This window comes from Quercus lobata, chromosome 1, assembly GCF_001633185.2.
Source record: "Quercus lobata isolate SW786 chromosome 1, ValleyOak3.0 Primary Assembly, whole genome shotgun sequence".
In the NCBI taxonomy this organism is placed as follows: domain Eukaryota; kingdom Viridiplantae; phylum Streptophyta; class Magnoliopsida; order Fagales; family Fagaceae; genus Quercus; species Quercus lobata.
In genome coordinates, this window is record NC_044904.1 from 2,643,834 (window position 1) to 2,665,781 (window position 21,948).

Consider the following 21,948-nt stretch of genomic DNA (forward strand, 5'->3'; position numbering starts at 1 on the left):
CTCGGAATGCAAACTTGTATAGCAAAAGCAGAGGGTGTTTGCACTAAAATGCAACAAAGGCGTAACTGAAGAAGTGGAGAAACTACTAGAAGCTGATTTCTTTAGAGAAGTCTTCTATCCAGATTGGCTTGTAAACATGGTTATGGTAAAGAAGAGCAATGGCAAGTGAAGGATGTGTGACGACTTCACAGATCTAAATAATACTTGCCTAAAGGAGGGCTTCCCCTTGCCAAGGATTGACCAACTAGTAGACTCGATTGCTGGACACAAGCTCTTGAGTTTCATGGACGCATTTTCTGGATACAACCAGATTCTCATGGACAAAGATGATCAAGAGAAGACCTTATTCATTACTAGTCAAGGGTTGTACTACTACAAAGTTATGCCCTTTGGACTGAAGAATGTAGGAGCCATCTACCAAAGGTTGGTGAACCGCATGTTCTCTCATCAGATTGGAAGGAATGTGGAGTTGTATGTAGACGATATGCTGGTAAAAAGCAAGGACGAAGCCAACCACTTGGACGATCTCAAAGAAACCTTCAGCACACTACGTAAGTACAATATGAAATTAAACCCTACAAAATGTGTTTTTGCTATTGCTTCAGGAAAATTCTTGGGATTCATGGTGTCCTAACAAGGAATAGAGGCAAATCTAGATAAAGTAAAAGCTATAATCAAGGTCAAATCACCAAAGACAGTGAAGGAGGTGCAAAGCCTGACAGGAAAGGTTGCAGCCCTAAATAGATTTGTCTCTAGGGCAATAGACAAATGCATGCCATTTTTCAAAGTATTGAAGAAGGCCTTCCAACGACTTACGAATGTGAAAAAGCTCTTGCCAAATTGAAAGAGTACTTGACGAAGCCACCACTGTTAAGTCCCTTAGTGATGGGAGAAAAGTTGTATCTCTACCTAGCAGTATCCAACATTGTAGTAAGTTCGGTATTGATCAGAGAAGAAGGGAGTGTCTAGAAGTCAGTTTATTATACCAGCCAGGCATTCCAAGGAGCAGAGGTAAGTTACCCAATGATGGAAAAGATAGTTTTCGCATTATTGATTGCCTCCATAAAGCTCCATCCTTATTTCCAAGCACACCCCATCGTCGTCATGACGGACAAACCCATAAGAAAGACGATGAACAAGATAGATGCAACAGGACGACTCGTTCAATGGGCAATTGAATTGGGCCAATTTGACATCGAATATCAGCCTTGAGTAGCAATCAAAGCCCAAGTACTGGCAGACTTCATTGCAGAATTCATTTATCCCTATAAGGAAGAAGAATCCCCTATGGAAATATGGACAATCCAAATTGATGGGTCAATCACGAAGAAAGTGGGAAGAGCAGGAGTAGTTCTTATATATCCAGAAGGAGAAACGTTGAAATATGCAGTCAGATTGTAGTTCCTAGCAACCAACAACGAGACAAAGTACGAGGCATTGCTGACTGAACTAAGCGTAGCAAAAGCTCTAGGAGCAAAGAGTCTCTTCGTTTAAGCTGATTCTTAGCTAATAATAGGACAAGTCAAGTGAGATTATGAAGCCAAAGAAGAAAGGATGCAAAAGTACTTGAAGATCATCCAATGACTCTCATAGCACTTTGAAAGTTTAAACTTTGTGCAAATCCCTCAATCCAAAAATGTAGAAGCTGATTTTCTAGTAAGATTGGCCTCGTCAGATGATTATGATGTGACCACCAAACTATGTGTAGAAATAAGGGGGCAGCCAAGTATAGAAGGTGAACAAGTCCTGATGATAAAGGAACAAGACGAGTGGATGGTTCCCATTGTCTGTTATCTAAAAGAAGGATGGCTCCCTGAAGATAAAACAGAAGCCAGGAAGATACAAATCAGAGCAGCTCGCTTCATCATTATTGACGACGTACTATACAGATGAGGATATTTTCTCCCATATCTAAGATACGCCAGCTCAGAAGAAGTAGATTATGTGCTCCGCGAGATACATGAAGGAGCTTGTGGAAACCACGCTGGGGCAAGATCCTTAGCAGTAAAGGCGCTCAGAGCAGGATATTACTGGCCAACCTTACAGAAAGACACATACAACATCGTCAGAGCATGCGACAAGTGCTAACGCTTCGCAAATGTCCAGACGAAACCAGGAGAGACAATGACACCCATCTCCTCACCATGGCCCTTCGCCCAATGGGGAATTGATATTATGGGTCCATTCCCTCTAAGGAAGAAGCAACTTAGATTTCTAATAGTCGCAATTGATTACTTCACAAAATGGGTAGAAACAGAGCTAGTAACGACGATAACAGAGGCTAAAGTCACAAGCTTTGTGTAGAAAAACATCATTTGCAGGTTTGGAGTCACACATGTCATAATATTAGACAATGGAAAGAAACTTGCTCAAAATTATCAAAACTAGGCTTGAGGGGGCATGGCCTGAAGAACTACAAAATGTCCTTTGGGCATATAGGATGACCATAAGAGTTCCAATAGGAGAAACACCATTCAGATTGACATTTGGCATTGAGGTCGTTATACTGGTGGAAGTAGGACTGATGAGCTATCGAGTCAAAACATATGAAGACCAGAGGAATCAGCAAGAGCTTAACAGCAACCAGGACTTAATTGACGAAGTCAGAGAAGAAGCTATCAAGCGAATGACCAAGCACAAGTAAGCAATGGCCAGATACTATAACAAAAAGGTTAAGATAAGAAGATTCAACACAGGGGACCTCGTCCTTAGGAAGGTGTCACAGGCAACAAAGGACCCATCCTAAGGAAAACTGGGACCAGCCTGGAAAGGCCCCTATGAGGTAATCTGTCATTCTAGAGAAGACTCCTACTATTTGAAGTCCTTAGACGCCTCGACCATGGAACATAGAACACTTGAAGAAATACTACCAATAAGGAACGCTTTACATTTTCAATTTGCTTAAACTTCATATTAGTATGTATGACAACCATTATTTTCGTCATTCATAAAACCAATAATACATGAAAGAATTATCCATGCGTATTTGTCAATGATTACCCGTGATCTATTACTATCAAAATGTGCGCAATGCTTAGGAGCCGTCCTTGGGAGACGTCTCAAGGACCTCTATCATTGAAATTTCAAATTAAAAGCTAGTCACACACAGCCAACGTAATCATAGCCATTGAAGTTGTTGATATGCAACTAACAAAGTCGACTAAATTAGAGTTGTTCAAATGCAACCAATATAATCGTCATCCAAGACAAAAAAAAAAAGTGGTTAACCTAGAAGATGCTCCAATACCACGACTTTAAGTTATGAGTAGAGCGCAAAATCGTCATTCAAACATGACTCAATAAAAAGCTGTTCAAACACAGCTAAAAATACTAAGTTGTTCAAACACAACTAAAATCTTCATTCGAACATGATTTAATAAAAAGTTGTTCAAAGTTCAAACACAGCCAAAAATACTAAGTTGTTCAAACACAACTATCATCATTCAAACATGACTCAATAAAAAGCTGTTAGAACACAACTAGCATCGTCATTCAAACATTACTCAATAAAAAGCTGTTCAAACATAGTAAAAAATACTAGGTTGTTCAAACATGACTCAATAAAAAGCTGTTCAAACACAGCTAAAAAAACTAAGTCATTCAAACACAATTAAGATCGTCATTCAAACATGACTCAATGTAAAGCTGTTCAAACACAGCTAAATAATACAACTAAGGTCGTCATTCAAACATGACTCAATAAAAAGCTGTTCAAACACAGCTAAAAATAATTAAGTTATTCAAATACAACTAAGATCGTCATTCAAACATGACTCAATGTAAAGTTGTTCAAACACGGCTAAAGAATACAACTAAGGTCGTCATTCAAACATGACTCAATAAAAGCTGTTCAGACACGGCTAAAAACACTAAGTTGTTCAAACACAATCAAAGATCATCGCTAAGCTAGTCAAATATTACTACTCATCAGGGACAGGGTTTACAGGGGTTACAACAGTGGCCTCCTTCATTCCTTTAGCAATGTCTATGGCTCCCTTCGTCAGATTCTCCGCAGTAGCCTCAGAGGACAGGAGCTCTTTCTCGACATCATCCATGGCCAAACTAGAAAGGTCCAAGCCAGGGTGGCACTTTGCCATCCACTTCACGAGAAGATCAAAGCCCTCCACGTAGTACTTGCACAATTCATTAGAGTATTCAACAAAGTCTTTAAAATCCTGTACCGTCGTGGCCTCGACGTTCTCCAACTTCAACTCCAAGTCACCAATCTGCTTGTCCTTCAACTTGAATAAGTCCTTCTCCACTTGCAAGCTCTTCTCCAAAGTTGCCACGTGCTCCTTGTCATTCTTAGCCTCGGCAGTGAAAATAACAACTTTGTTTCTAAGTATCTCATTCTTAGCAGATAAACACTTGACCAAAGGCTCAGACGTGGCCACCTTCTTCTCTAAATCCAAGAGCTTCCCAGAGCCGAATAGGGACTCCCCCAAAGCCTACAAGGAAATTTACTCTCAGCAGAAGTAAAGTAAATGAAAAAGAAGAAGCAAATACGACCAACAACACATACCTACACAAGCTTTTGGATATGAGACGATATCACCTCACTGGATGACTTCACCATCAAAGGACTCAGATCATCCACAAAAAGTGCCTCATGGACCTTCAAAGCTGTTGCATCAGCATCATCCCAGAAGGGGAAAGCAACTGAAAAGACGAGAAAAATCCACCAGACATGGGAACTCCCCAACTACGAAAGAATTTGGGGGCATCGTCCAAGTCCTCACTTGGGATGAACTCTAAACCACTTCCAGAGATAAAAAAGAAATTTGGCTTCCAATTTCAGAGAGATGAGGGGTAATAGATGATTAAACTAGAAGCCCTATCCCACGGCTTAAACTCATAATAGCCAGAGTCCTTAGATTTCCTCAGACGATAAAAATGGAGAAACTTCTCCCTCTTAATGACATCACCATCATTAGCGGACATCCACACCACCATGCAAGAAATCAGGATCTGCCAAGAGTTAGGCACTAGTTGTGCCAGGGCTAGATGCAAATAAGAAAAAAGTTCCTTAATGAAGGAATGAACAAGGAAATGAAAGCCATTGGTAAAATCGGCCTCGTAAAAACAAACCTCATCGGCATAAGAGTAAAAAGCCCTCTCTTCATCACTTGGGATCCTAAATTTTACAAAATCAGGGGACTGGAACCTATCCCTAATTCACTGCTTGTCTTTTCCCATAAAGGAACACGAGATGTTCCAGCATTTATAAGGGGCGGAAACAAAAGTGGCCTCCGAGACCACACGATCATCAGACAAGGATAACGTTGTCTCCAGGTTGCTAGACCTTACCTCAGACATCCTCAGCAACTTAGCTACCTCAGCAGAATGAGAGACCAAAGGAAACAAAGAAGAAAGGACAAAAGTATACGAACAGTCCTTCCCTACAAAGGAACTGACCTTTTCAAGATGCTCCCTCTCTACGGACTCTACCATGGAAGAATAAAAAAAGAAGAAGAAGCACGAAGGACTTGCCAGGAAACACAGATCAGAGAAAGGAAGCTCGGAGAAACAAACCCTAGAATGGAGATTTGAATAAGGAAAAACACAAGAGAAAGGAAAGAGGAGAGAAAAATGCAAAACAAGTTCCCAAAATTCATGTGGGAAAACCAAGACATGTTCATATGTCAAAAACATCATGGCCGTACATGAGGCGTTCAACCACCCAGACATCAAATCTTCATAAATGCGTAGCACACAGAATACAAAGCGTTAGACAAATTTGTTCTTATCTCATCTAAAAGATGAGATAACGAACAAGGGGGCAATTGATGAACCAGAAATTTATAGTCGTCATTACATAGACTTTGTCATTCACCCAGAGAAGATGTTACGCATTTATTACGATCATTGATGACAAAATGTAATTGATGGACCAATAGTCACAGAATGAGTTGTGGCCTCCAGACAAAGATTCTGTAACGCACTAGTCGTTGAGCATAAATGCAGCACATCATTGCCCATTTATGAGGCATACAACTATAAAAGAGAAGACAATAGAAACCCAAGGTACGCCCAAAATTACACACAAATACTCTACGAAATCACTCTCAACTCGTTTTCTCTCTAGAATCTTTCTCCCTTACTGATTTAAGCATCAAAGGCAGTTTGGCTGATGCCACACCGGCGTGTTACTCTTCTCCTCAATTCATTTTGCAGGATTCTCACCTACAGAGATGACCCCCTTCACAACATCGTCCATCTACTACGACGAGGAGCACAACCTTTGATTTTTTGCATCATCAATATATATATATATATATATTCAAAATTAACCAATAGTAAATACATAGAATTACATACCTATTTTTTGGAAATTCACATGCTTTCATACATGTGTCACACCCTAGTTTTAATTCATGTTTTTTCAACTTATTAGGACACTCATCACAAGAGACATAAACTGTGTCACATTCTACTAGAAGTGTGATATAAGATCGCCCGCTAAAAAACAAAGCAAAGCCATAGGGCGATAGACTAACCACTCATCAATCAATACAAACCACTTAAGCCAAAAAAAGTATAAGGTGATCGATAAATATCACTAGACTATGCAACCATAAAGTAGGATTGCAAAGATACCAACCACTCAGACAAAAAAAGTATTAGGAGATCGATGAATATCACCAAACTACCAATTGAAACCATCTTGAGAACCTCCTTCTGAAATGTTGGCATGCCCATGACAACCCCATGTGCATGCTGTCAAGGCCAAGGCGTGGCCATGTGCATGTTGCCAAGGTCATGGCAGCCCAACATGATCATGTAGCGAAGGCCATAGCATGCTCGTGTGTATGCTGCCTAGATATCCAAGAGAGGCCAAGTAAATTTGTATACAACCGATGTATGCAAATTAAGTGCATTATGGTAGCTCAATTCTGCCAAAATGATGGCCTAAGAAGTGTTATGGATCAAATAACCAAATCCTCTATTGGTCATCAAGGTCACGCAGGCGATATAATCAATATCCCCTCACTGTAATCTCTCTTTCTAAGTTCGATCTTGATCTAAACACCTCCATCTCTCTTCGATCTCTCCAATCTAAAAGAATTGAAGCATCCATGCTCCTCTGCGGTAAACCCCAGGCACCACTCTCTCTCTCTCTCTCTCTCTCTGAGCATAAAGCCACTATGTGGACCTGATCTTTCCAAACCCTAATAGAATTTTGAGAAGCATGGAGACAAGGGCGCAACCATTGAGATATGTTTAGACTACAAGCTAAGTGACAGAGGGGTGGTTCAAATGGAGTATAAGGTGATAGACTATATCAAACTTTGCTAGCTATTATGGGGGGACAACATGTGTGAATATCTATAGAGCAGATCCGTCTTGGCACTAGTGTAATCTCTTAGAAAACTAACCACAAGTTTTTTCAAAGTACGTTGAAAAAACATGTCTATACCATGATACATCACATTAACCATTGCTAGTACAGAAAAAATATAAAAACAATGGAAGGGGCAGAAGGCAGAGTCTTGATTCATTATTATATAATATCATCCTCTATATGTTCTCAATGCTTCCACTTTTTTGTGTCTTCAAATTGAAGTGTGTGTCTGTAAGGCATGGCATGTGTTAGTATTAGTGCCAAACATTTTTTTTTTTTTTTGATAAGTATTAGTGCCAAACTTTTGTAAAAGTAACTTTTATAGATGATACCTTCTAAACCTAATGAATAATCCCAAAGAGGGTGGGTGAACTTTCCCCCCCAAACATAAAGAAACTATTATTGTTAAAACAAAGTTTAGCACAAAAAAAGTTATAGCCTAAGGCTACAACCTTACATTTTCTTCTTATAGAGATGAGAATGGATGACCTTGGTGGTTAGCCATGGAGGTTCAAAGAGAAGGGGAGAGAGAGAGAGGTTTCTAGAAAATTGGGCATACAGCTAGGGTTTTAAGTGGTTTAAGTAGTAGTGGACAAGCAACCTCAGCCAACTCTTCAAAGAATCATTTCTTTAAGCCTCATAATATGAGAAGAAGGACATTTGAATAATAGCAAGTGGAAAGCATTATCACGCTTCTATTATGCTTGAAAGGCATAGTAACTCACTTGAAACAGAAGCCAACCTATCAGACATTGTCGCTTTTCCCAATTAATATTTCCTATTTTCCTTTGATTTTGTGATTTCTATAGAGAAATTTTATTATGTAATGTCTAGTTACAGGAGTTGTAGTGCTTTTGAGTAAACTTCCTTATAGAAGGAATAGTTAAACACACCTTTAGCACTTCTATTCCATCATTGAGTCAATTCCCAAGAGTTTTTAACATATTGATGGTTTGTTGAAGAACACATTTTTCACATACAGACGTGAACTTTGTATTTCTTTTTGGTATCAGATCACAGTATGTTTATGTGTGTAATTGTGAATGATAGAAAAGTGGGTTCAAGTAAACAAAAGTGAGCACAAAGTATTCACCATTAACTTCAGCACATATCAACATATTAGTGAAATTGATAGTAAAATTGAGTGGGTCACTTATTTGAGGGCTAAGGCATATAAAAAACTAGAGATGGGTGATCTGCTTCACCTAGGGATGGGAAGGTGTTAGGCACCAAACCCCCCCCCCCCCTCCCCCCGGTCCTTAACTTTCATGTGTTTGGTTAATAACTTGTGTTAGGTTGTGATGCTTAAGGTTTCTACATTGATTCTATGTGGTGAAGCCTAGGGTTTTTTGTTTATCCCTGCATTCTTATCCTTATTTTTCTACACTATTTTACATCAAGCACAAAATATGTTTAAATTGTTAAAAGAAAGTATCAATCATCAAATAAGAAACAAAAATACTTGACGTCTTTATAATTTCAAAATTACCTGAACTTAATATATAAGAAATGGACAATGCTGAAAGCCCCCTTCCGACTAGAATGTGCACAAAAGACTTGAGTTTAGAAAATCCCCTGTAGAGAGAAACATAATTTTGCAGTGGTCATATGAATCTAATACTATAGTGACATAACAGCGCACAAAAAACAAAAAAAAAATTATGGGACTCTTTCCTCATGAAAATTTCAAATCAAGTTGTGACATAATCGAGAACAAGGTAGCTAGATATGTTTCATCAACACCTCCAAAAGAAAAATAGAAAGGAAAACACAGCAAAAAGAAGAGAAATAGAAATACTCCTCTAGAAAGGACTCCATATCCCAGCAATCAGGATCACTAATTAGGAATCCTAATTATTTAAGAGATGTAGTCTTTGTGAACCCCACTCCATTCTAGTGGAAGTAAGTTTTTTGCAGTCCTCAATTGCTAAAGAAATTAGATTGGATAGCAGACCACCTTCTGGAAAAGACTCAAGCTATGGACAATTTATGATTTGCAAAAATTGAAGGGAATGTTTTATATTTTCAATTTCAAACATTCAGTTGTATGTTTGTAATTTTTTTTTTCCCGATGTACAACTAAAAATAAATATAAGTAAAATCAAGATTGAAACTTAGCTGCTCAAGTAGAATTAATACCTGATTTGGGTTTGGGCATCCATTTTTATGCAATAGATGTGACCAATCTTTCCCCCCTATTTTCCCTTCTTCCTTGGCAATTGTTTTGTTAACTACTCTTCTGGAATGTATTTGACCAAGCCTTTTGTGGCACTTACTACTGACAAATGGAAATAATTTTACAAAAGAACCCATAAAAACTAGAGAACACCAGCTTTGGACTAACAATCTTAGAAGAAATCCTTTTATTTTTTCCATTTTTTATTGGATTAACCAATTTTTCAAATTTAATTATCCATAAACAACGTAAGTAAGAAGCATAAATAAAATCAAATGGAGGCTTAGAGGGTTGAGTGGAACAAGTACCTTATTGTCAAGTGGTTTTTGATCTCATCTACACTTTTGGCTCAGATAATGAGACTTCATCATTGATTTGTATGATAGAGATGTGAGCAATCCTGCGCCACCCTTTTTTTTTTTTTTTTTTTTGGAAAATTTTTATCTAGGCAAAACATTGACAAAACTGTAGCTTAGAATGGAAACAAGAAATCCCATCTTCTAGCATCTACTTTAGTCTGGGGCAGTTTGAGATAGACAATACTTGAAGAGAGGTAAGGAGTTGAAGGCCCTTCTTGTCTAGGGATCTCAGATTTTGAAATTCCTTTATATGAAAAGTGCTAAGACTTGTGGAAGTCCTCTCCAGGAATGCACTTCTCTTCCCTGCAGTCATGACAAGACAATAATAATTGATTAAGAGAGGGCAATCTTTGCAAACCCCACTGCTTCCTTTTGGCAATGAGTTTCTCAGAAGCATCGATGGCAAGACAATTCATATTGGTTGGTAGACGTTCTAGAAAAGACTCAACTTGTTGACAATTTGTGATATCCAAAATTTGAAGAGATGGGAGGAGCGTATCCATGTTTTAAAGTGACTTGAGACATAGGCAATCATGAACTTTTAACAGTGTAAGGTTGGGGGCTGGCAATCCCCCACTGGGAGAATCTATAAAATTAAGGCATTCCTTGATTCCAAAGCTAGGATAACAAGTTCATGTCCCTCCCAAACTGAAAGAGACTTGATGTTGCCACACATGTTGATTTTGGGACTACAAAACTTTGGAAAGATATCCAAACCAAATGATGATAGAGAATTATATCTATTGGATCAAGGGAAGAGTGACATGGGCATGAAGGAAATTTTAATTCCCTACATTTAAAGATACCTTTGAAGATTTTTTAGTGTAGTCAGTGAGCCTCAACCTGAGCAATATAGGGCCAGCCGCTGGATTTCCCTCTCTCCACACCTCTGGCCCCTTGTTAATGTTGTTGATGGTAAGATGGGAGTTGGGCAAATCCTACTGGTGTGCACAAAAAGGACAGAAGGAGTAGTGACATGTTGAGCCTTTGGAGCTGTCTAGAGTTAGGAAGACAATCTGCACCCACAGAGAGGTAATAACCAAAAGCAAACCTATCATCTTGAGATGCTTAATGCAAATTCCAAAATGTAAAGAGAGGTAGTCTTAGCCATCCAATCTGCACTCACAGGTAGTTTGTAGCATCAGATGATGTAACTTGAATTAAACTAAGGAACATATATAAGATATACAAAATATCCTTCTCTATGTGGTAATATATATCCTTTATGTTTTGATAAGCAGAAAGCATTATGAAAAAATGAAAACTAGAAATACATATCCATTACGTAGGACCAAAGAAATAAAATTCTAAAAGATTGAGCTACTAATCTAAACCCCACCATAAAAATTAAAAAGCTCCCTTTCACTTTCTTAAATGCTTCAACTTTTCCTTGTTATGAATTTACTCCGAATGATGAATATCTACTTTCAAACGTCATAAAAATCAGCAAAAAGGAATTATGTTTGATAAGGACTGAAGAATTCTTATTTTTAGCAACAAAGGATGTGTTTAAAAATTCGGTGTTTTGAAAATTTGCAGGATCCATACAACATGGATTTTTATTGTTTGCGATTAATTTAATTAGGCAAGAACATTTAATTAGGCAAGAAAATCATTTAATTCATTAACTATTTATAGAGCGTATATGATCACATGTGATTATTTAAGCCAGTACATATTATTTCCATGAGCTACCAACAAATGGAGAATCATTCAACATCATGGAACATCCCTAGTTGGACTGTAATGAACCCAAAAGCCAGTGAAATAGAATCCTTAGTAACGAAATTATATTGGCTCGACAAATCATTGAAAATATAAGTATGCAACTAGGAATATATTCAAAATTTCCAGTAATGAATGAAATTTTTTTGGTGTAGGTGTAGGTGGTCTTTTTATGTTTTGGGTCAAAGCCAATGTTTACAGTGAGGTGGGGTAGGGGGAAATAGATATTGACTCCTTAGTCACATGTGTATTCTACACTAATCTCATCTAAGAGATTTCATTACTTGAATCTTGAAGAGCAAACAAAATCCTGAAAACATTTAACGTTTTCAATTCCAATTTCTTTCATATATGATAAATTCTGTTTAATTTCACATTTAAAAAAATAATGAATAAAAGGATGGCAATCATAATCATAGTGAAACACTGACATGCATCGCTCAATCAAAACATTGCCTCCCACAAAATAGTCACTGACACTTGCCATTCTTTTTTTTCTTCTTTTTTTTTTTTAATCAATCCTACCCTCCTTTCCAACAGCCACGGAATTTTCAAGAAACTAAGGTCATCTGCATATTTTACAAGGCAAATGTGAGAATTACTCCCTATACCATAAATTTGATTAAATGAATCTATTTAGACTCCTTAGTCACATGTATTCAACACTGATCTCATCTACAAGATTTCATTACTTGAATCTTGAAAAGCAAAAAAAATCATAAAATGTTTAACATTTTCAATTCCAATTTCATTCATATATGGTAAATTATGTTAAATTTTCCATTTAAAACAATAATGAATAAAAGGACGGAAATCAAAATCACAGTGAAACGCTGACCTGCATTGCTCAATCAAAACATTGCCTCCCACAAAAAGTCATTGGCACTTTCCATTCTCAAATTGTTTTCTATCAATTTTGCCCTACTTTCCAATAGCCATGCAATTTCCAAGAAACTAAGGTCGTCTGCATATTTCACAAGGTAAATGTGAGAATTACTCCTTCTACTATAAATTTGATTAAATGAATCTGTTTACACTCCTTAGTCACCTACATTCAACAGTGATCTGAACTAAGCGATTTCATTTATTTTTATCTTGAAAAGAAAAAAAAAAAAAATCCTGAAAACGTTTAACATTTTCAATTCCAACTCCTTTCACATATGGTAAATTTTGTTTAATTTCCCATTTAAAGCAATAATGAATAAAAGGATGGCAATCTGAATCACAATGAAACCCTGACCTGCATTGCTCAATCAAAACATTACCTCCCACAAATAGTCATTGGCACTTTCTACTCTCAATTTTTTTAATCAATTCTACCCTACTTTCCAACAGTCACGAAGTTTCCAAGAAACTAAGGTTGTCTACATATTTCACAGGACATATGTGAGAATTACTCTCTAAACTATAAATTTGATTAAATGAATCTGTTTAGACTCCTAAGTCATATGTGTATTTAACACTGAATCCAATACTAGAGTGACATAGCAAAAATAAATAAATAAATAAAAATTCATGGTACTCTTTCCTGGTAAAAATTTCAAATCCAGTTGTGACATAGTTGAGAACAAGGTAGCTAGATATGTTTCATCTACACCTCCAAAAGAAAAATAGGAAGGCAAAATGGCAAAAAGAAGAGAAACTGAAATACTTGTCTAGAAAGGACTCCTCATCCCAGCAATCAAGATCACTATTTAGAAAATCCTAATTATTCAAGAGACCGCAGTCTTTGCAAACCCCACTCCACTCTAGTGGAAATAAGTTTTTTGCTATCGTCGATTGCTAAAGAAATTAGATTGGATGGCAGGTCACCTTCTAGAAAAGACTAAGCTGTGGACATTCTATGATTTTCAAAAATTCAAGAGAATGTTTTATATTTTCAATTTCAATTACAAACAATTGGTTGTATGTATATATATATATATATATATTCTGTTGTACAATTAAAAAGAAATATAAATAAAAAAAAGATTGAAACTTAGTTGCTCAAGTATAATAAAATAAACACCTGACTTAAGGCATCCATTTTTTTTGCAGCAGATGTGACCAATCTTTTGCCAATATTCTCCCTTCTTCCTAGGCAATTTTTTTTGTTAACTGCTCTTCTGGCATGTGTTTGACCAAGCTTTTTGTGGCACTTGCTATTGACAAATGGAAATAATTTTACAAAAGAACCCATAAAAACTTAAGAACTCCAGCTTTGGACTAACAATCTTAGAAGAAATCCTTTTATTTTTCCATCTTTTTATCATATTTTAACAAAATTTTCAAATTTATTTATCCATAAAAAAAGTTAGAAAGAAGCATAAATAAAATCAAATGGAGGCTTAGAGGGTTGAGTGGAACAAGTACCTTATTGTGAAGTGGGATTTGATCTCGTCTACACTTTTGGCTCAAATAATGAGACTTCATCATTAAATAGTTTAATACAGATGCAAGAAATATTGCACTACACATTTATTCTTTCTTTTTTTGGTATTGTTTTGTCAAGAAATCCCATCTACTGGCATCTGCTTTAGTCTGAGGCGTCTGAGACAGACAATAGTTCTTTTGATAAATACTAAGATAGACAATAGTTGAAGAGAGGTAATGAGTTGAAGGCCCTACTTGTCTAGGGATCTTAGATTTTGAAATTCCTTTATAAAAAGAGTGCTAAAACTTGTGGACATCCTCCTCAGGAAAGCACTTCTCTTCCCTACAATCATCACAAGACAATAATTAATTTTTTTTTTTTTATACGAAGACAATAATAATTGATTAAGAGAGTGCAGTCTTTGCAAACCCCACTGCTTCCTATTGGCAATGAGTTTCTCAAAAGCATCGATGGCAAGACAATTCATATTGGTTGGCAAACCTCCTTCTGGAAAAGACTCAACTTGTTAGCAGTTTGCGATATCCAAAATTTGAAGAGATGGGAGGCACGTATCCATATTTTCAAGAAGTGACTTGAGATGAAGGCAATCATGGACTTTCAACAGTGAAAGGTTGGGAGCTGGCAATCCCCCACTGGGAGAATTTGCAAAATTAAGGCACTCCTTGATTTCAAAAGCTAGGATAACAAGTTCATGTCCCTCCCAAATAGAGAGAGACTTGATGTTGCTACACATGTTGATTTTGAGACTAAAAAACTTTGGAAAGATATCCAAACCAAATGATGATAGAGAATTATATCTATCAAATATGACAAAAGACTGAAGGGAAGAGTGACATGGCATACATTTAAAGATACCTTTGAAGATTTTATAGTGTAGTCAGTGAGCCTTAACCTAAGCAATATTGAACTAGCAGCTGGTTTTCCACTCTCTGTGCCTCTGGACCCTTGTCTTAGCATAGTTAAATTTTATGTTCTTGATGGTAAGAAAGGAGTTGGGCAGATCCTACTGTTGTGGATAAAAAGGACAGAAGGAGCAATGACATGCTGAGTCTTTTGAGCTGTCTAGAGTTAGGAAGACAATCTGCACCCACAGAGAGGTAATAACCCAAAGTAGACATATCCTCTGGAGAGGCTTCATGTCAATTCCAAAATGTAAAATGAGGTAGCCTTAGCCAGCCAATCTGCAACAACAAGTAGTTTGTGGCATCAGATGATGTAACTTGAATTAAACGTGGGAACATAATAAATACAAAATATCCTTCTCTATGTGGTAATATATATCCTTATGTTTTGATAAACAGAATGCATTATCAGAAAAATGAAAACTAGAGATATATATCCTTTGTGGAGGACAAAGCATTAAATTCTATAAGATTGAGCTACTAATCTAAACTCCGCCTTAAAAATTAAAAAGCTCCCTTTCACTTTCTTAACTACTTCAACTTTTCCTGGCAATAAATTTACTCTAAATGATGAATGTCTACTTTCGAATGTTTAATGTTTTCAATTTCAATATCTTTCATATAAATATGGTAAATTCTGTCTTATTTCCCATTTAAAACAATAATGAATAAAAGGGTGGCAATTAGAATCACAATGCAACACTAACCTGCATTACTCAATCAAAACGTTGCCTCCCAAAAATAGTCATTGGCAGTTTCCATTTAATTTTTTTTTTATCAATTCTGCCCTACTTATAGACGGTCATGGAGTATCCAAGAAACTTAGGTTGTTTACATATTTCACAGGACAAATGTGAGAATTAGGGCCCGTTTGGTTTAAAGGTGTCTCAATTTTCAAAACCCATAACTCAAACTCATAACTCATAACTCCGTACTCAAACCTCACCTTCACTTAAAAATTGCAAAACACATGTTTGGACTCAGTTCTCAGTTACGTATCTCTACAACGTTTCCCCAAAATCATGGACCCCATCACTGGTGTCGCCTACTGTTGCTACCCGCATCTCATTACTTCTCCGTGGAAGCCCATCTTCTTCTTTACTTCTCCCAAAAGAATGCACAGGAAACCCACAACCAAATCCCACATTGCCAAACAAGAAGAAGAAGAACACAGAGCAAAAAAAACTGAAGCCAAGAAATGGAGCTCCGACCCACCTGTCTCACGATCTCAAGGTCCATGAGTCTCACGATCCGGCCTGGGCTCAGTTCGACATCGTTTCTCGAATCCCCTGTCGCCAGCGAAGCTTTCAATCTCAAGGTCCGCGTGTCTCACAATCTAGCCTGGGCTCAGTCCGTCGTCATTTCTTGAATCCCTTATCGTCGGCGTAGCTTCCGATCTCGAGGTTCACATGTCTCACGATTCGGCCTGGGCTCAGTCCGACGTCATTTCTCGAATCCCCTGTCGCCGACAAAGCTTCCGATTATAGAGAGAGCTCTATGAGTTTTGGTTCAACTCTCTCACTCAGTGAGAAGAGAAAGCTCTGGGTAAAAGAAAAAAAAAAAATGAAGAAGGAGAAGTGACAGAGAAGAACGGATTGGAGAGAGACGTTACTAAAAGGGACAAGTCACATGGTGGGTCCCATTCTTTGCTTAATTTTACAAAAATGCCAGTGAAACTCAATTCTCAAAATTTGAAAACACCTATTTCTTCTTTCTTGTTTCCGTCACTCTAACTCAAAATTTTTGAGTTTTAAGTGATGGAAACACAATGTGAAAATCAAGCCAAACAAAAAAATTTGTGTGGGTCCCACGTGTTTTGATAACTAAATTATGAGTTTTGAGTGATATAATCCAAAACAGCTCTAAACCAAACAAGCCCTTACTCTCTACACTATAAATTTGATTAAATGAATCTTTTTAGACTCCTTAGTCATATGTGTATTCAACAGTGATCACGAGATTTCATTACTTGAATCTTGAAAAGCAAAAAAAATCTTGAAAAAGTTTAACGTTTTCAACTCCAATTTCTTTTGTATATGGTAAATTTTGTTTAATTTCTCATCACATTTAAAACAATAACAAATAAAAAGATGGCAATCAGAATCAAATTGAAACACTGACCTGCATTGTTCAATCAAAACATTGCCACCCAAAAATAGTCATTGGCACTTTCCATTCTCAATTTTCTTTTATCAGTTCAGCCTTACTTTCCAACAGCCACCGAGTTTTCAAGAAACTAAGGTCGTCTGCATATTTGACAAGGCAAATGTGAGAATTACTCTCAATACTAGAAATTTGATTAAATGAATCTGTTTAGACTCTTTAGTGACATGTATATTCAACATTGATCTCATCTAAGAGATTTCATTAATTGAATCTTGAAAAGCAGAAAAAATCCTGAAAATATTTAACGTTTTCAATTCCAATTTCTTCCAAATATGGTAAATTCTATTTGATTTCCCATTTAACACAATAATGAATAAAAAGATGGCAATCAAAATCATAGTGAAACACTAACATGCATTTCTCAATCTAAACATTGCCACCCACTAATAGTCACTGGCACTTTCCATTCTCAAATTTTTTTATCAATTCTACACTACTTCCAACAGCCAGAGTTTTCAAGAAACTAAGGTCATCTGCATATTTCACAGGGCAAATATGAGAACTACTCTCTATAAAATAAATTTGATTAGATGAATTTGTTTAGACTCCTTAGTCACATGTAGTCAACACTGATTTCATCTAAGAGATTTCATTACGTGAATCTTGAAAAGCAAAAAATATTCTGAAAACGTTTATTATTTTCAATTCCAATTTCTTTCATATATGGTAAATTCTATTTAATTTCCCATTTAAAACATTAACGAATAAACAGTTGGCAACCAGAATCACAGTGAAACACTGACCTGCATTGCTCAATCTAACGGGTTAGAGAGAGACGTTAATTGATGGGACAAGTCATATCCCATTCTTTCTTGTTTCTTGTTTCCATCACTCTAACTCAAAATTTTTTGAGTTTTGAGCGATGGAAACACAATGTGAAAATCAAGCCAAACAAAAATATTTGTGTGGGTCCCATGTGTTTTGATAACTCAGTTATGAGTTTTAAGTGATATAATCCAAAATAGCTCGAAACCATATAGGCCCTTACTCTTTATACTATAAATTTGATTAAATGAATCTTTTTAGACTCCTTAGTCATATGTGTATTCAACAGTGATCTCGAGATTTCATTACTTGAATCTTGAAAAGCAAAAAAAATCCTGAAAATGTTTAACATTTTCAACTCCAATTTCTTTCGTACATGGTAAATTTTGTTTAATTTTTCATCACATTTAAAACAATAATGAATAAAGGATGGCAATCAGAGTCACATTGAAAAATTGACCTGCATTGTTCAATCAAAACATTGCCACCCAGAAATTAGTTCAGCCTTACTTTCCAACAGCCATGAAGCTTTCAAGAAACTAAGGTCGTCTGCATATTTGACAAGGCAAATGTGAGAATTACTTTTCAATACTATAAATTTGATTAAATGAATCTATTTAGACTCTTTAGTCACATGTGTATTCAACACTGATCTCATCTAAGAGATTTCATTAATTGAATCTTGACAAGCATAAAAAATCTTGAAAATGTTTAATGTTTCCAATTCCAATTTCTTCATATATGATAAATTTTGTTTGATTTCCCATTTAACACAATAATGAATAAAAGGATGGCAATCAGAATCATAGTGAAACAGTGACCTACATTTCTCAATCTAAACATTGCCACCCACAAATAGTCACTGGCACTTTCCATTCTCAAATTTTTTATCAATTCTGCACTACTTCCAACAACCAGAGTTTTCAAGAAACTAAGGTCATCTGCATCTCTCATAGGGCAAATGTGAGAACTTCTCTCTATGCAATAAAATGAATCTGTTTGGACTTCTTAGTCATGTGTATTCAACATTGATTTCATCTAAGAGATTTCATTACTTGAATTTTGAAAAGCAAAAACAATTCTGAAAACGTTTAACTTTTTTAATTCCAATTTCTTTCATATATGGTCCATTCTAATTAATTTCCCATTTAAAACAATAATGAATAAAAGGATGGCAACAAAAATCACACTGAAACACTGACCTGCATTGCTCAATCTAAATATTCCTCCCACAAATAGTTATTGGCGCTTTCTGTTCTCAAAATTTTTTTATCAATTCTGCCCTACTTTCCAACAGCCACAAAGTTTTCATGAAATTAAGGTTGTTTGCATATTTCAAAGGGCAAATGTGAGAATTATGCCCTATACTATAAATTTGATTAAATAAATCTGTTTGTCATCAAGAGCCCCTTTGGCCTTGTGATTTTTTTCAAGAAAAAGGAACATAATAATAATAAAATATAGGCCTTTGGCTTCTGTTTTTTTTTTTTGTTTTTGTTTTTTTTAAAGAAAATTGCATTTTAAAACTAGGGAATATCTGCTTCCTCAAATTGTGAGCCATGGGGAGTGGGTGTTTTTTAAAATTGGCACTTTTAAAGAAAATTGTTTTTTCATACTACAGATTTTCACAGCAGCAACACTTTTCACAGATTTTACCAAACCCCCAATTAAGATTTTAAAAATCATGCTTTCAAAACCAAATGGACACCAATCATCAAGCATTTGGGTAAAAGATGAACCTTACCAAGTGGTGAAATTAACCTTGCATAGAGGGGATCTACATCAGTCAAATAAACATCAATTTAACAAATGTTCAAGCAATTTTTCTTATTTTCTAATTAAGCAAATCATTAAATCATATGGGTACTTAACTGGTTCGCTAGAACAGGTAGCAATGCATGAAGTATGAGTTGCGCACTTTTCCATTTTCACTTTGAAAGCATTTTTGTAACAAAGAACAGGTAACTGAGCATGAATCCTGTCATACTTTTGGCAGCTTCTTCACAGAAATCAAGAGAGAAATGTTCTTATCGATTCACCATTGATGGACAACTTCATGAGCCCAACATTGTAAAAAAGCGAATCAGACAAAGAATTAACAAGAGTCAAAGAAATCGTTCATTATTAGTAGTATTTTTTCATTCATATATAATTAATAGACAATTTATAGGAAAAAAAATAATAAAATAAATAAATTAATTAATTAATTAAAAAGAATGCAAGTAAAATCAAGAGCGGGGCAAGTAAACGAATACCTGATTTGCTTTATTTGATGTGTTGCGCTCAATGATTTCTATGAAGGGGGTGTGAGCAATGTTGCGCCACTCTTTTCCCTTTTTCCTTCGCAATCATTTCGTCAACAAAGGACATGTAATGATCTTTACGTTCGAGATTGTGACAGGCAGCCCCTCTCCTGGCATGTGCTTGAGCTTCGGGCAGTCTTCCAAGGACAAATATTGAAGAGAGGTAAGGTGTTGAAACCCCTCGTTGTCCAATGTTCTCAAATTTCCAAATCCTACTAGTGTGGACAAAAAGGATAGAAGGAGCAATGACATGCTGAGTCTTTTGAGCTGCCTGGAGTTAGGAAGACAATCTGCACCCACAGAGAGGTAATAACCCAAAGTAGACATATCCTCAGGAAAGGCTTCATGTCAATTCCAAAATGTAAAAGAGAGGTAGTCTTAGCCAGCCAATCTGCAACCACAGGTAGTTTGTGGCATCAGATGATGTAACTTGAATTAAACTAGGGAACGTAAGATATACAAAATATCCTTCTCTATGTGGTAATATATATCCTTATGTTTTGATAAACAGAATGCATTATCAGAAAAATGAAAACTAGAGATATATATATCCTTTATGTAGGACAAAGCATGAAATTCTAAAAGATTGAGCTACTATTCTAACTCCACCTTAAAAATTAAAAAGCTCTCTTTCACTTTCTTAAATGCTTCAACTTTTCCTTGTAATAAATTTACTCTAAATGATGAAAATCTACTTTCAAACATTCAACGTTTTCAATTCCAATTTCTTTCATATATGGTAAATTTTGTTTAATTTCCCATTTAAAACAATAATGAATAAAAGGGTAGCAATTATAATCAAAATGAAACACTGACTTGCATTGCTCAATCAAAATATTGCCTCCCAAAAATAGTCTTTGGCGCTTTCCATTTTAAATTTTTTTATCAATTCTGCCGTACTTTCTGACAGTCATGGAGTATCCAAGAAACTAAGGTCATCTGCATATTTCATAGGACAAATGTGAGAATTACTCTTTATACTATAAATTTGATTAAATGAATCTTTTTAAACTCCTTAGTCATATGTGTATCCAATAGTGATCTTGAGTTTTCATTACTTGAATCTTGAAAAGCAAAAAAAATCCTAAAAATATACGTTTTCAACTCCAATTTCTTTCATATATGGTAATTTTTTTTAAATTTCTCATCACATTTAAAACAATAATGAATAAAAGGATGGCAATTAGAATCACATTGAAACACTGACCTGCATTGTTCAATCAAAACATTGCCACCCAGAAATAGTCACAAGCGCTTTCCATTCTGAATTTTCTTTTATTAGTTTAGCCTTACTTTCCAACAGCCATGGAGCTTTCAAGAAACTAAGGTCGTCTGCATATTTGACAAGGCAAATGTGAGAATTACTCTTAATACTACAAATTTGATTAAATGAATCTGTTTAGACTCTTTAGTCACATGTGTATTCAACACTGATCTCATCTAAGAGATTTCATTAATTGAATCTTGAAAAGCAGAAAAAATCCTGAAAATGTTTAACGTTTCCAATTCCAATTTCTTCATATATGGTAAATTTTGTTTGATTTCTCATTTAACACAATAATGAATAAAAGGATGGAAATCAAAATCATAGTGAAACAGTGACCTGCATTTCTCAATCTAAACATTGCCACCCATAAATAGTCATTGGCACTTTCCATTCTCAAATTTTTTATCAATTCTGCACTACTTCCAATGGCCAGAGTTTTCAAGAAACTAAGGTCGTCTACATATTTCACAGGGCAAATGTGAGAACTACTCACTATACAACAAATTTGATTAGATAAATCTATTTGGACTCCTTAGTCACATGTATTCAACATTGATTTCATCTGAGAG

At 35.9% G+C, this 21,948-nt stretch overlaps 1 protein-coding gene across 28 annotated transcripts in view; it reads right to left on the reverse strand.

Moving 5' to 3' along the window:
- Window positions 1-21,948, reverse strand: part of LOC115974288 (putative disease resistance RPP13-like protein 1) — a 33,114-nt gene that overhangs the window by 3,879 nt on the left and 7,287 nt on the right. For 6 of the 28 annotated variants that reach the window (XM_031094699.1, XM_031094738.1, XM_031094720.1 and 3 more), the window contains 16 exons: window positions 21,320-21,444; window positions 20,929-21,051; window positions 20,065-20,503; window positions 19,682-19,861; window positions 19,554-19,586; window positions 18,270-18,358; window positions 17,397-17,517; window positions 17,000-17,124; window positions 16,094-16,419; window positions 13,955-15,157; window positions 13,611-13,743; window positions 12,441-12,566; window positions 10,684-10,993; window positions 9,827-10,180; window positions 9,482-9,620; window positions 8,832-8,917 (listed from right to left, as the gene is read on the reverse strand). The gene's annotated coding sequence lies outside the window, so the exon portion shown is untranslated. Of the gene's footprint in view, window positions 1-8,831; window positions 8,918-9,481; window positions 9,621-9,826; window positions 10,181-10,683; window positions 10,994-12,033; window positions 12,172-12,440; window positions 12,567-13,610; window positions 13,744-13,954; window positions 15,158-15,824; window positions 16,420-16,999; window positions 17,125-17,396; window positions 17,518-18,269; window positions 18,359-19,553; window positions 19,587-19,681; window positions 19,862-20,064; window positions 20,504-20,928; window positions 21,052-21,319; window positions 21,445-21,715; window positions 21,836-21,948 lie in introns of those variants that run through there. The other 22 variants (XM_031094683.1, XM_031094660.1, XM_031094617.1 and 19 more) reach the window with 22 other exon arrangements.